This window comes from Salvelinus alpinus, chromosome 37 (genome assembly GCF_045679555.1).
Source record: "Salvelinus alpinus chromosome 37, SLU_Salpinus.1, whole genome shotgun sequence".
Classification (NCBI taxonomy): domain Eukaryota; kingdom Metazoa; phylum Chordata; class Actinopteri; order Salmoniformes; family Salmonidae; genus Salvelinus; species Salvelinus alpinus.
In genome coordinates, this window is record NC_092122.1 from 397,857 (window position 1) to 413,592 (window position 15,736).

Here is a 15,736-nt window from a genome sequence, read left to right on the forward strand (position 1 = left end):
ATGTTAGAGCAGATACTATACCAGGAAGTCCAAGGAACGGTCCGTAGAGCTCTGAGATCGAATTGTGATGAGGCATATATCTGGGGAAGGGTATAAAACAATTTCTAGAGTGTTGAAAGTTTCCAAAAGCACAGTGGTCTCCTTCACTGGAAAATTGAGAACATATGGAAGACCAAACTGAGCAACCGGGCAAGGAGGACCTTGATCAGGGAGATGACCAAGAACCCAATGACCACTCTGACAGAATTACAAAGTTCCTTGGCTGAGATGGGCGAACTTGCCAGAAGGACAACAGACTTGACAGCACTTCACCAACCTGGGCTTTATGGGACAGTTTCTCAGAAGCCACTCCTGAGGAAAAGGCACATGACAGCACGCCTGGAGTTTGCAAAAAGGCACATGAAAGAATCTGAGATCATAAGGCAAAAGATGATGTGGTCTGATGAGACAAAAATTGAACTTTTTGGCCTGAATGAAATGCGCTGTCTGGAGAAAACAAGGCACAGCTCATCACCCATCTAACACCATCCCTACCGTAAACCGTGGTTGTGGCATCTTCATGCTATGGGCATACTTTTCAGCGGAAGGAACTGGGAGACTGGTAATGATCGAGGGAACAATGAATGGAGCCAACTACAGGCAAATCCTTGATGAGAACCTTCCCCACCGTTCTCCACGGGATATCAAGTATCCCAGGCTAAATAGGTAATGTCTCCACTATATCCCACTACCACTATAGAGGAAAAAGAGCATTACGGGTTGAGAGAGGCAGAAGAGGAACGTTTCACCAATCCAGACATAGTAGTCCCAGACTGGATCATAGATCCTGGAAACTATAGAAAGGTGTGCCCGGTTCGTACTCATGCAGGTGCGATGACTTAGTATACCAGGCAGAGACGCCCAGAAGGAGGGAACCCCATACTGCCAGATGGCCAAACTACACACGAATCCAAATTCAACACCAACACCAGCCGCTGAGTATTGGTCAAATCCACCGGCACAGGTTTCATAAATTCACAAATAGTGATTAAATATTCACTTACTTTTTGAAAATCTTCCTCTGATTTGTCATCCAAAGGTTCCCAGATATGACATGTAGTGTTGTTTTGTTATATAAAATCCTTCTTTATATCCCAAAAAGTCTGTTTAGTTGGCACCATCGATTTGAGTAATCCACTAGTTCAACATGCCAAGATAGGAATCCGAAAATCTACTCCTAAACTTTGTTTCAACAAGTCAAAATATGTTTCTATACAATCCCCAGATACCCTAAAATGTAATTAAAACTATAATATTTCATACCGAAAGAAGTATGTTTAATAGGAAAACGATATTAGCAGGTGCGTGTCCTCTTCATCGCGCACATACACGAATTTCCAAGTCTGTGTCCCTGTAGTAAAACTCATTATTCTTACTAGTTTTGGAAGAAACAAGCCTGAAACCTTAAACATTGAGTGCTGACACCCAGTGGAAGCCATAGGAATTGCATACTGGGAGCTAGATTTAATTATTTCCCTATACTTTCGAATGTAAGAGCATGGGCTCTCAAAAACAATAATTCCGTTTGGTTTTTCTTTGGATTTTCTCCTACCATATCTATTGTGTTATAGTCTCCTACATTATTTTAACATTTCTACAAACTTCAAAGTGTCTTCTTTCCAATGATACAAATGATATGCATATCCTGGCTTCAGGGCCTGAGCAACAGGCAGTTTACTTTGGGCACGTCAGTCAGGTGGAAATTGAGAAAAAAGGACCCTAGCCTGAAGAAGTTTTAAGAGGAGAGGCCAAACAAGGCATTGGACTATCAAGGATCTCCTGAGGTGAAAAAATAAGCCTCTTCATGGAAGTCAAGCCTCCAAAGGGGAAGGGGGCTTGTAATTAGGCTCTAGCACTGCTGGCAGGTGGGTCCATGTGTCTTCAGATCTGTGGGCCAAAGCCACAAAATGATTGTGTGGTTTCTGATGTGAGGGCATTGCCACAAATGGTAACTGTAGTAACTATAGCCCCCCACAGCAATTCAGACACAAAATGTAAACTAAGGTGACTGAATGGGAAGATAATGAGACAGAATAGAAGTGAGCCACAGCTGGTAGTTAATACATCAAAAGCAAGAGAGACCGGAATTGGAATCCCAAATTTCTTAAATATTCCATAGACTGTCAATAGGAAAAATCCATCCATACATTTCAAAACAGCTTCTGTATTCAACGGATGCCAAACCACAAATCCAAGGGGAGTAGTAGTCCACAATCCAGACTAAACTATAAATGAAAACCTGATCACTGGAAAGTAAAAGTTGTCTGGCTCAAGTCGATCACAGCTCCTTGTGTTTTCGTATAATTTACCAGCAGTACTCATTGATAACCACCCAATACTAACACTAAGAGCATCATCCATCTTCTTGGCTGTAACGCTAGGAGACAACTAATTGAGCTCCCGCCAGGGACCGGGTAACCATAAATAAGTGACATGCTTTATTTTTCATTGCTCCACTAAAGTGAGACATCCTTGATCCTCTGTTAAGGCAGTTTGGCAGAGGTAGGTATGGCATCGGGAAATATGAATTCCCCAACCGTCATTAATAATCGCCACAGGACAGGATAGAATAGTATGAATGGATATTGCTGCAGCAGCCATTGTTAGTGAGAGCAATACGTGTTGTATTAGTATCTGGTTAGGGGGTAGAAGGGAAATTAGAAAGAGAAGAAAAAATCACTGTGTGACAAATTCATTTTAATTGCAAAAAAGTTCAATAAAAAGCAACAAAAGCTCAAAATCCAAAGCAAAGCTGCCATGCAAATCATGAGGTAGATTGGTGAGATTAGATTTGTATACTGCCTATGATCCCCACCTAGTGAACATTACACATCACAACACACATTGCCACAACACTTGAATATCACCATGTAACTTCCCCAGAACACAGAATGTTCAGGAATGCCACTAAATAAATAAGATGATTCTTCATCACTATGGTCAAATATGAGATCAGCCATTTATGACAACAGGGTTAAATAATGGTATTTAGAATGGTAGTCTTGGTGGGATGGGCTGCTCGTAGGTGATAAACACCGCAATCTTAGCCATATAAAAATGAACAGTCCCGTAACGTATGAGCCTCATCTCCACTGTGAGCAAAAAATCGATGCTTTGCAGTGAGATCCCTCCGCTGTGGGCCAGTCTCTGGGCACTAAAGAAGCCGCCTTGGTCTCCGGCGACGATGTCTAGCACGGAGATGTTGGTGGGGAAAGTGATGTTGTCGAAAGAGATTTTAAGAGGAGGGATAAACACGAGGGGTCCCGTATGTACTCGCAGGCTACGCGTTCGCAATGGCTGGAAGGAGAAGGGAAAATCAGAAGGGGTACGAGGCACAAGGGACAAAGAGTCAGAAATTGTGAAATTAAAAAGAAGCTTTGTGAGACTGCCACAAGGTGCAGAGTGACAATTCTGGTCAGACAAAATTGTCACCAAAGATTGCCACCATCAGCTGCAGCCCATATGCAAACGTGCAGTGTGATACAGTATCTCAGATGCCAGCCAACTCTTAAGAAAAGGATGAGTTATAAAAGAGCAATGATAATTGATCAGAGAAAGAGCGTGTAAAACAGAAATGACTCATTTCAAACAGACACAGCAGGCCAGACAGTAAAGGAAAGTAAACACTGTTCTCAGTTCAGTTCTAGTCCTCACCCCTCTGCTGCCCAATGGAAGTTGGGTGGACACTCGAAGGACAGGCATCTGAACCCTCCCTTTACGTTGAAGCAGCTCTCTGTCACTGCACAGCTGTGGGATCCGGCCACACACTCATTCATACCTGAACAGAAGCTATCTGTCACAGCACAGCTGTGGGATCCTGCCACACACTCATTCATACCTGAACAGAAGCTCTCTGTCACAGCACAGCTGTGGGATCCGGCCACACACTCATTCATATCTGAACAGAGAGAGAACTAAAAATGTTAGCAGTGTGTTTCACACACAATACTACACATACACAGTCATGCACATCTAAATGCATCTGTATTAAATTACATCTATTACACTTCCTGTAATCGCAGGACGCTGTACTTCAATGTATTGCCTCTTGGGGACACTCTTTAACAATGCACTGTCTTTACGTAAATAATTTACTGTTCTATAGAGGATGAAAGACAGTGTTTTTGTGTAACTGCAGGGAGAGAATGAAGTACCATGTTAAGGATGAATTAAGCCATTTCCTGTTGCCAGAGGAAGCTGAACCTCAACACAGGGCATCCCTGTAAGGTCACAATGAGTTGTGTGGAAGAACGGTTAGCTAGAAGGTAATGCTTTTATATCGAAGAAAGGCCTTGTTCTCTGTGGGAGTTTTCGCTGCAAAAAGTAAATTTTACATAGTCAGGTGTAGGCTTGTGTTCATCGGGAGCGTCTGTTGAACAATCCCATACCTGCATTTTGTTTCTAGCCTCAACCGTTCTGCTGATGTCGCTCAAAAGCACATTTAACTCTAGGTCAGGCTTCAAGTGAGGCCTTTCTGCAATGTAGTTGGGAGGTGAGGTGAATTAATTCATTGATAATTAGTGTTATGTCTAGGGTTAGTGGACAAGTAGTTCGGGTCTTGGCTAGGGTTGAGCCAAGATGTAGAGATGAAGCGAAGGGTAAGAATTAGGGTTGAGGCTAGGATCAGGATTGAGTCGGGATGTGGCCATTAATCTGGTTCAGGGTTTGCATAAGGGTAATCTATTTCATGAGGGTTGACGAGAAATGGACTACTTCTTGTCTAGACTTTATAAGAAAAATGTATGTGTTGAAAATGCCTAACCACTTGTATCATCTATTTACATACACTTAAAACAGACGTACATACCCCATCAGACATGCCACTATGGGCTTCTTCACTGTACCGAAACCAAAAACAGATTTAATGCGTCGTTCAGTTATGAATAGAGCAATGTCATCATGGAATGCTCTGCCACCAGAGGTTACTCAGGCAAAAAGCTAGTTTTAAAAAACAGACAAAAAACATATTGTATCACAGCGCCTCTCCTCCTTCTGAAGATATAATCTAACTGTATATACAGTAAGAATATAAAAATGTATATACAGTGCCTTCGGAAACTATTCAGACACATTTACTTTTTCCACATTTTGTTATGTTATATTTAGCTTTATTCTAAAATGGATTAAATAAAAAATAAATCCTCAGCAATCTATACACAATACCAAAGCGAAAACCGTTTTTTAAAAACTGTTTACACATTTAAAAAACATAAATACTTTATTTAAATAAGTACCCTTTGCTACGAGACTCAAAATTGAGCTCAGGTGCATCCTATTTCCATTGATCATCCTTGAGAAGTTTCTACAACTTGATTGTAGTCCACCTGTGGTAAATTCAATTAATTGAACAATATTTGGAAAGGCACATACCCGTCTATATAAGGTCCCACAGTTGACAGTGCATTTCAGAGCAAACAACCAAGCCATAAGGTCGAAGGAATTCTCTGTAGAGCTCCGAGACAAGATTGTGTCGAGGCACAGATCTGGGGAAGGGTACAATTCACATTTCTGCAGCATTGAAGGTCCCCAAGAACACAGTGGCCTCCATCATTCTTAAATGGAAGATGTTTGGAACCACCAAGACTCTTCCTAGAGCTGGCTGCCCGGCCAAACTGAACAGCAATCATGGGGGAAAGGCCTTGGTCTGGGAGGTGACCGAGAACCTGATGGGCACTCTGACAGAGCTTCAGAGTTCATCTGTGGCGATGGGAGAAGCTTCCAGAAGGACAACCATCTCTGCAGCACCCCACCAATCAGGCCTTTATGGTAGAGTGGCCAGACAGAAGCCACTCCTCAGTAAAAGGCACATGACAGCCCGCTTGGAATTTGCCAAAAGGCACCAAAAGACTTTCCGACCATGAGATACAAGATTCTCTAGTCTGATGAAACCAAGATTGAACTCTTTGGACTGAAAGCCAAGCGTCGCGTCTGGAGGTAACCTGGCACCATCCCTACAGTGAAGCATGGTGGTGGCAGCATCATGCTGTAAGGATGTTTTTCAGCGGCAGGGACTGGGAGACTAGTCAGGATCGAGGGAAAGATGAACGGAGAAAAGTACACTCTCTGTACTTCCTTGAGAAAAACATGCTCCAGAGCGCTCAGGACCTCAGACTGGGGCGAAGGTTCATTTTCCAACAGGACAATGACCCTAAGTACACAGCCAAGACAATGCAGGAGTGGCTTCGGTAAAAGACTCTGAATGTCCTTGAGTGGCCCAGCCAGACCCCAATCTAACATCTCTGGAGAGACCTAAAAATTGCTGTTCAGCAATGCTCCCCATCCAACCTGACAGAGCTTGAGAGGATCTGCAGATAAGAATGGGAGAAACTTCCCAAATACAGGTGTGCTAAGCTTGTAGCGTCATACCCAAGATAGCAAACACTTCTAAAAACCTGTTTTTGCTTTGTCATTAAGGGGTATTATGTGTGTGTAACGGATGTGAAATGGCTAGCTAGTTAGCGGGTACGCGCTACTAGCGTTTCAATCAGTTACGTCACTTGCTCTGAAACCTAGAAGTAGTGTTGCACCTTGCTCTGCAAGGGCCGTGGCCTTTGTGGAGCGATGGGTAACGATGCTTCGTGGGCGACCGTTGTTGATGTGTGCAGAGGGTCCCTGGTTCGCACCCGTGTCGGGGCGAGGGGACGGTTTAAAGTTATACTGTTACATTGATGCTGTTGACCCGGATCACTGGTTGCTGCGGAAAAGGAGGAGGTTGAAAGGGGGGTGAGTGTAACGGATGTGAAATGGCTAGCTAGTTAGCGGGTACATGTGTATATTGATGAAGGGGGAAAAAACTATGTATTACATTTTAGAATAAGGCTGTGACCTAACAAAATTTGGATAAAGTCAAGTCTGAATATTTTTCGAGGCACTGTATGAATTGTGTGTAAATTGTCACTCTTGGTGACTTTCCAATATACACTGAGTATACCAAAGATTAGAAACACATTCCCAATATTGAGTTGCACCCCCCACCCTTTTGCCCTCAGAACAGCCTCAATTCGTCTGGACATGGACTTTACAAAGTGTTGAAAGCGTTCCACAGGGATGCTGGCCCATGTTGACTCCAATACTTCCCACAGTTGTGTCAAGTTGGCTGGATGTCCTTTGGTGGTTTTCCCTGTGAAAAACCCAGCAGCGCTGCAGTTCTTGACACAAACCGGTGCGCCTGGCACATACTACCATACCCCTGTTCAAAGGCACTTATATATTTTGTCTTGCCCATTCACTCTCTGAATGGCACACATACACATTCTATGTCTCAATTGTCTCAAGGCTTCCTTCTTTAATGTGTACCCTCCCCTTCATCTACACTATTGAAGTGGATTTAACAAGTGACTTCAATAAGGAATCAGTGTTAGGTTCTATTATTAGAGTAAGAACTCGACGGACACTATGAAAGCTTAAACCAAGTTTATTCTTCCCAGAGGGCCAATAGAGCTACATTAGACAAAGTCATGGTTCCACCCATGGTAGTATACATACCCCACTTTGGATGGAGTCTCCTCGTTATTGCCAAACATTGCATCATTATTGCTAGGCAGGGATCTGAGTGATATGGGCCTTAAACGGTTCCTCCCCTTATCAGTACTGCCACGTGATCGTTTCCCCTGCACTCAGCCCCTCCCAAGCTTCATTATGGCACCCCTCATGTCTCTTTTATAACTAAGGATTAAGTTAAGAATAGATTAAGAATAGTTCAAGCTAAAAAACAAACCTATCAATAGCTTTCACCTAGATTCACCTGGTCAGAACTATTTTATTTTGAATGTTATTTTATTTATTTAATGTCCTTGTCTATAACTGTTCTGTACTTGGTCATGTATTTGTACATTTTATGTGTACCCAGAAAGAGTAGCTGCTGCATGTGCAGTAGCTAATGGGCATCCTAATAAACTAAACTAAACATTGCCTCACTTGAAGCCTGACCTAAAGTTAGTGTGCTTTTGAGTGACATCTGCAGAACGGTTGAGGCTAGAAACAAAATTCAGGTATGGGATTGTTCAACAGACGCTCTTGATGAACGCAAGCCTACATCTCACCATGTGAAATTAACTCTTCACTGTGAAAACTTGGCCCCACAGAGAACAAGGCCTTTCTTCCATAGAAAAAAGCATTACCTATAGCCCTCACAACCATGACAGGGCTGCCCTGTGTTGAGGTTCAGCTTACTGTGGCAACAGGAAATGGCTTAATTCATCCTCAACATGGTGCTTCATTCTCTCCCTGCAGTTACACAAAAACATTGTATTCCATCCTCTGTAGAACGGTCAATTATTTACGTAAAGTGCATTGTTAAATAGTGTCGCCAAGAGGCAGTACATTGAAGTACAGCTTCCTGCGATTACAGGAAGTGACATTATTGAGGGTCATAGGGGTGATTTCAAAAGGTTAAAAAGGTTGATCCTTCCCAGACTTTACATATTTGTGACCAGGGACCGTCATGACCCGACATATGAAATTTGAAGTCAATCGACCCAAAGTATTTTTTGATCTCCATTGGACACAATAATCTTGCAGTTCTAGAAGCTTAAAGCCTTGTTAGAATTAATTCTGAAGAGGGTATTGGTCTTTTTTTTTGATGGATTGTCTGTGTCTGTCTGTCTGTCTTTCTGTCTGCCTACCTGCCTGCGTCTGTCTGAGGGAGAGATAATGGAGGGAGGAGTGCAAGAAGAGGGAGAGAGAAGGGGAAGAGTGAGGGAGGGGGAGAGAGAAAGGGAGAGGGTGAAGGAGGGAGGGGGGAGAGAGAGGAGGGAGGGGAGAGAGAGTCTGCATGTCTGTCTGCCTGCCGGTCTGTCTGTCTGTCTGCCTGTCTGCCTGTGTTTCTGCCTGTCTGCCTGTGTTTCTGTCTGTGTGTCTTGTCTGTCTGCCTACCTGTCTGTATGTCTGTCTTTCTGCCTCTCTGTCTGCGCGGAGGAAGTGAGAGAAGAGGGAGAGAGAGAAGGGGGAGAGTGAGGAAAGGGGATAGAGAAAGGGAGAGAGAAAGGGAGAGGGTGAATGAGGGAGGGGGAGAGGTTGGAGGTGGTAAAAGAAGGGGGAGGGAGAGAGAAGAGAAGAGAAAGCGGGATAAATATGAGGTTGAGAGAAAGAGACAGAGGGGGGCAAGGAGAAGGAGGTGGGAGAGAGAAGAGAGACGGGGAGAAGGGGGATTAGAGAAAAGAGAGAGAGATGTCTGTCTATTTGTGAGTCTCATCTTTTCATATTTTCCCATTGACTGGAATGTATTGGCATAAGCTTCAATTGGTTGTCACTCATCTTTTCCCCACTGACTGCTATGTATTGACATAAGTGTGAAAGTTGTCCTGGTACATGTGGATTAGTGATGTGTGGGTTGACTCATAACCAACAGTCCCTGTGGTTATATCTGTGGGGCGGGTGGGTTTAGGGTCATGAAATATTGTGTGGATGAAGGGCGGTGAGTGGCAGGCGGGTTGAACAATAACTTAAAAAATCCATACATTTATCATTATTGTGCAATTTATATCTGTAGGATACATTGAGGTTTTTCTTTCATTATTTGAGGTAATCTGGCATTAGTGCGTAAGCCTAATATTTAGGGCCTATAACTAGCCTACACGCCAATCATCAAATGCTTTTGGGACACAGACACCTCACTGATTTTAGTCTTCTAACGAGATAATGGTTTTTCATGTCATTTGCACATTAACTAAACCATGCCCCTAATGAGGTCAGAAGAGCGTGTCAGTGTGATAGAACCACCTTTCCGACCAGAGTGCTTAAAAGGACTTACTAAGAATTAACATATCAGGCCAAAAGACGTTGAGACCGTGGTTCACACGTTGAAATGGTTGAAACTACCAGACCAGCCGACGTGAAGCGGGAGCTGAACGTTACGAAATGGTTGGAAACTCTGAAACTACCAACAGGAAGTGAGAAGATAATCTACACTACGAGACCAGTCTGCAGCTGTGCATGTAAAAGTGGTCCTAGAACTTTGACTAAAGACACAACATGGGAAGGAGAATCCCATCTCAGACAATCGTTAGTGCATATCAGGTGTCTGTTCTAACAAACACTTCACTACCAGAGAAGCTATACAAAGAAGAAGGACATTGTGACCTCTGGTGGACAACCAGAGCCTTACACCCATCCAGCCCCTTCTTCGTAGAAGGATTGTTTGCTTTCAACAGAGAGATGACGACAAAGACATCTACATGTAAATACATTGCATTCCTTACCCAAACAAGCAGTGGTTCATGAGCAAAGTAGTATTATTACTTTGAGGGTAGTTTCCAAATGTACGATAAGTTTGACTCTCTTTGTCTCTCCCTCTCTTTCTCTACCCCTCCCTCTCCATGTGTAACAAGCCGTCATATCTTGTCAGTCCACTAGGGACTTTTGTCTCATGTAAGTGTGTATGTGTATTCTGTGTTATTATTTAGTTAGTTAGTTAGTTAGTAAATAAACAATTAAATCAATTTGTGTAGAGCTGGATAATCAGAAAGGCTGGGGTTCTTGCGGATTCAAGAGGTCTACGACGTTCAGAGGAAATTATAATTATAAATTATAATAAGTGACTGTTATTGATGTAAGAGATATCTATATATCTTTAGAGTTTAATTCAGGAGATGGTACCTCGTTAAACAACTTTTCCCGTGGTGCCCCAAATTCCTAATGTGTTAATTGTTACATGATTAATTTAATTGAGTAACAATTAAACATAGTTAGTTGATTTGATAAATTACAGTCATCAGATTAATAGTAGTCACGACACACTTCAGCACTCTGCAGTCCCGTTCTGTGAGCTTGTGTGACCTTATGTATTGTGTGACCTCAAATATACATAACTAACTGAATCAGAGGTGCCTGACCTTTGCATGGGCCCTTAGCCGGTGACTTCAGTGGATCACTAGGTGAAGGGTTCAATTCAGTCTGACCTGTGGAAGAAATCTCATCTTTTAAAATGTACACCTTCAAGATCCAAAAGAAACAGTTACAGCTAACCTTAGTACATGGTGGTACAATAAGACGGACGTCACAAAACTCTGTTACGTGTTATTCTATTTCAATCTCATCAATCAACAATAACCTTATCGGGGGAGCTTTGCTTGGTTGATTGACTTAGTTTAGTCTACTGTAGGTGCCATAAGATTGATTCACTTGTTTTTCTCTAAAATGTCCAGGTCAGTGCTTCACTAATCTCAGAACCCAGAACCAAATATTGTTCGCACTAGCAGGTAACAGTCTGTCAGACTAATGGTTCACAAACCGTTTTTTTTTTGTCCAGGACACTATTTGGACACAGCCACATGGGTCATTCTGGCCTACCATTTAGGACTGAGCCACTTGGGTTCTGGAGCACCATTTGGGACTGAGCCACTTGGGTTCTGGAGCACCATTTGGGACTGAGCCACTTGGGTTCTGGAGCACCATTTGGTAATCACTGCTGTAGCACTAGGTTACTTTGAGCCCCAGCAGCAGGCTTGTTGTGCTCTGGTCGTACCCCACCACAGCAGACGTGGGCTGTCTCCTGACACTGCTTTCCCAGGTCTAGGGCCAGCTCACAGCCATTACCCATGCAGGCAGACATCAGGCCCAGCAGACAGCAGTCACAACACATCTGAGAGGAGGGGAGATGGGGAAGAGAAAGGGCATGTATCTAAAATGTTACTTACACAGTATGTATCTCAAAATGCCAGTACATGTACAGTAGACACGTATGCATTAAAGCATAACTGAATTTGAGAACCTATTTCAATCATTGAAAACGGCACTTGACAACTGAACTCGAGAACCAACTTCTATTGTTGAAAACTGCAGGTGACATCAACATCAGTCAGAAACATTTATTCCAGTCCCAAAATTGACTAAAAGGTGCAAGTAGGTTAATTTTGGTCATAAAGTAGTATCTTCCAAAACTGAGTTTTGTGAGATTTGAGTACAAGAGTTTGTCAGGACTTACTTGAGGGTTAGGTTTTATTTCGACAATGCCCACTAATACAGGATAAACAGCCCACTTGCCCACTAATACAGGATAAACAGCTGCGGTGATCGCGCTCTATCAGATTGTACCGCAGAACACACAGACAGTGAGTCAGAACTGCACAGCAGCGCAGCAGATCTGACTTTGTTTACATAAGACAAGAGGTCACACATTTTTGGGGGAGAAATACTGCACCAAACACCTAAGCTAAAATTGCGTGACTAAAGCCTCCTCGGCAAAAAAACGTCAACATTTATTATTGATTTCTTGTTTCATCTTAGATTCATTCTGACTATTTTGAGGAAGTGATACTGGTTTTGTTCCTATGGTGTTTCATGGGGAACAAACATAAGTAGCTGCCACATCCAACCACACCCCCAAGATTGAAATCAAATTTTTTATAAGGAGCAACAGAAAAACATGGGGAATGAATGCGTTCAGTCGCTCATTAAGAGGGTAGACTCAGAGACAAGTGAGTGAGGATGGAAGAAAAAGCTTTATTGGTATATGTTGTAGAGGAGAGGAGCTACAGTAAGTAAACAAGGAAGAAGGTGATTGAGAGAGAGTTCCAATACAAAGTCACACACCTTGGTAGTCTTTGTTTCACAGGGGTCCCCATGGGTAAAAGGCACCACACAGGCCCCCTGTTCTTTGGCCAGGTTGATGCCGCTGGTACACAATTTGTCCCCTACTACAGCCGAACAACACTGCTCCTGAGCTATCCTGTTAGACCACAGAAAAGTGAAGAGCAGAACAATTCAGGTGGTGTGAGGAGAGGAAAGGATGCTGTCTTCAGTCAGAAAAAGGCCGTACCATGTGTGCTCTAGGTGTCTTCCCCATTGCAATTTTCACCTCCAACCACAGAGCTTTTTACAGGCACCCAGCAGCCCGGGGGTCCCTTAGGAGGGCTCCATGGCGGCAATTAGGTCCTGTACATGGGGCCTATGTGGCAATCTGCCAAACAGGGTTGAGGTTTGTGGGGGGTTGTAGGGGAGTGGGTGGTGGTGGGAGGTGATAGAGGAAGAGTGATGGGGGTTGGCAGGGGGAGTGGTTGGGGTTGAGTTATTTCAATGACACCATCATCCCTCAACAGGCATACAACTACGCCCCTGTGCATCCCATTATGAATGCAGTAACAATGCCGTATAAAGTATTAGCACTATAACATCTAATTATCTAACCATTCCTGGGACTGTCCTAGATTTCTTCATGTACTTCCCTACCAACAAGGGCCTCTGATTAACTGGGTCACACAGGTTGCAGACACATACATACATACTGTCCTCCTGAAAACCAGGTGTTACTGTTACCTACCTGCAGATGTGAGAGGCAGCGATTAGAGGGAAGACTGTACAGTCTTGTTCACCCAGAGCTCGGCCCCTCCCATCCTGATAGCAGTCCTTCAACGTGGGCCAATGGTACTCTGGGTGCTCTGGCCAAGTTAATGTGGGGTGAGAACATGGTGAGAAAGGTTTTGACAAATGAGTGAGAGGGGAGGTAAATAAACAGCAATTAATTATATAGCTAAGCCTAGTCAGCAAATGTAGACTATATACAAGGCATTCCTGAACATACTTTTCTGTATATACAAAATAATCTAGGCCCATTTCATAATTCAAAAGGTGTAATGTATGAACTTTTTTGTCATGTTTGATTCAAAGAATATATTTAATATTCATATTTCTGACTGAAGTAAAACACAATCCAGAGTAAAATACAACCGGCCTATATTCTATTCCAACATTAATTTAATTAATTATATTGTACAATTATTACAATATTAGTAACGCTGTTAATAGTGATCGTCCACTCAAGGAAATCTCGCCAGTTTTAACTCTTTCCTTGCCCATGTAAAATCTCCAAATGAAGAGAAAAATAGTAACCGTAATAATCGTAAAATAAAATAGTAATATCCAATAGTAATATCTGGACCGCTGAGTTCTCCCATCATGAACGGGACAAAAGGAGAGAGTGAGTGGGTGTATATGGAGATCAGACAGTTGCTGAGAATCTCATGTATTGCAGTGGTGTAGCAAAACAGCGCGAATAAACTCGCCTTGGGGTATGGGGGAGTGTAGGGCGTCATCTATCTCAATGTTGGTTTATTAGCCGATGTGGTGTCCATTGAGCTATGTGGTGTCTTCAAGAACTAAAGTTAACACATTCTACGTTATCTATGATATAAAACGAGTGGCTTTGGAGATATAACAGGCTTTCTTACATTGATCAACATTGCATGCTTTATGTTTGTGCTAGGGGTAATCAGTACACAGATATCAACAGAAGTAATGTATCCAAGAGTTTGATTATATGTTTTTTTACTACGTTTTCAGCATGTCTTGGTTCTAGCCATTGCAAATTATACCGTAACATTCGTGGGTCTCTATTTTGTTTCTCACAGGACATGACATTTTTTGGGGGCCTAATATATTACTATACCATATATTACTATAGCAGGCTAAAGGCATGTCATTTGACGGTTTTCATCTGATTGACAAACAAATCACTTTAAAACGTAGGCTACCTGAGCATGTTCATCCTCCAAAATAAATCCAGCATCCTAACAGTGCACTATGCACTTGTGCCATTTGATAAATGGAAAGAGACATCTTACAAAACACCAAAAAGTGTAATGACATTCAATGATTGTAATTGGGCCTACACTCTTGTAGCCTGAATTAATTCATGTGTTTTGCTGACACATTTGTAGAAAGAAAAGTTGGGTCACCTGAAAAAGGGTTGTCCCAGGACGAAAGGTTTAGCCACATCGGGAAAAAATTGTTTAAACCATAACACAGAGGTGGGGGTATTCATTTAATTTGGAATACGTTTTTATTTTTTTATATATACCACTGTAGAAGTACAAAATGCATTTTAAACAAATAAGGGAATGGTTAAATTAGCATTATTTAGAGACCCCCCAAAGTTTGACTATGTTGCATTTAAGGGGACTCATGTCTCATGTCTCATAGGGGGCCTGAGACCGACCTGTCCCCGTAATTCCCACTCTGATGCTACCCTTTAACTGATAGAGATATCGGAGTACACAAGGTTGCATGATGCTCTTGTTTAAAGAAGAAGCCTGGCCTCCTTACACCAGTGACTTGATAGGAACTGAATGGTCCCCTATCTCTACTTTAGAGACACTTATCAAGGAGGTTAAACAAGAAAACTAGCCTGACGACTCACTCTAAACTCTTACTCTGCTCTGTCGTTTGCTACATACTTTAGTCTGAGGCTGCCATCATAGATGTGGTAAAGAGATCGATAGAACTCAACTAAAACAATGGAAATGCCTTGGAAACGCATGAGGAAAGATGCCTGGGGGAAAGCTCCCGAATCTCCTCATTGCCCCCCCAGGTAAATTAGTCTACATTTAGGCTAATGTTTGTTTAGGTGTATTTCACACTATATCGAGCTAGAAATCTGAGTATATATGTGTATTTCACACTACGTTGAGGTAAAAATCTGAGTATATGCTTGTATGGAGGTCAACCCCAGTACATGTTCATGTCATCGTCACAAATCAACTGCATTACAGCCGATCCTTGACTTCGGCGATGTCATTTACAAAATAGCCTCCAATACTACTCAGCAAACTGGATGCAGTCTACCACAATGCCATTCGTTTTGTCACCAAAGCCCCATATACCACCCACTGCGACCTGTATGCTCTCGTCGGCTGGCCCTCGCTACATATTCGTCGCCAGATCCACTGGCTCCAGGTCATCTATAAGTCTTTGCTAGGTAAAG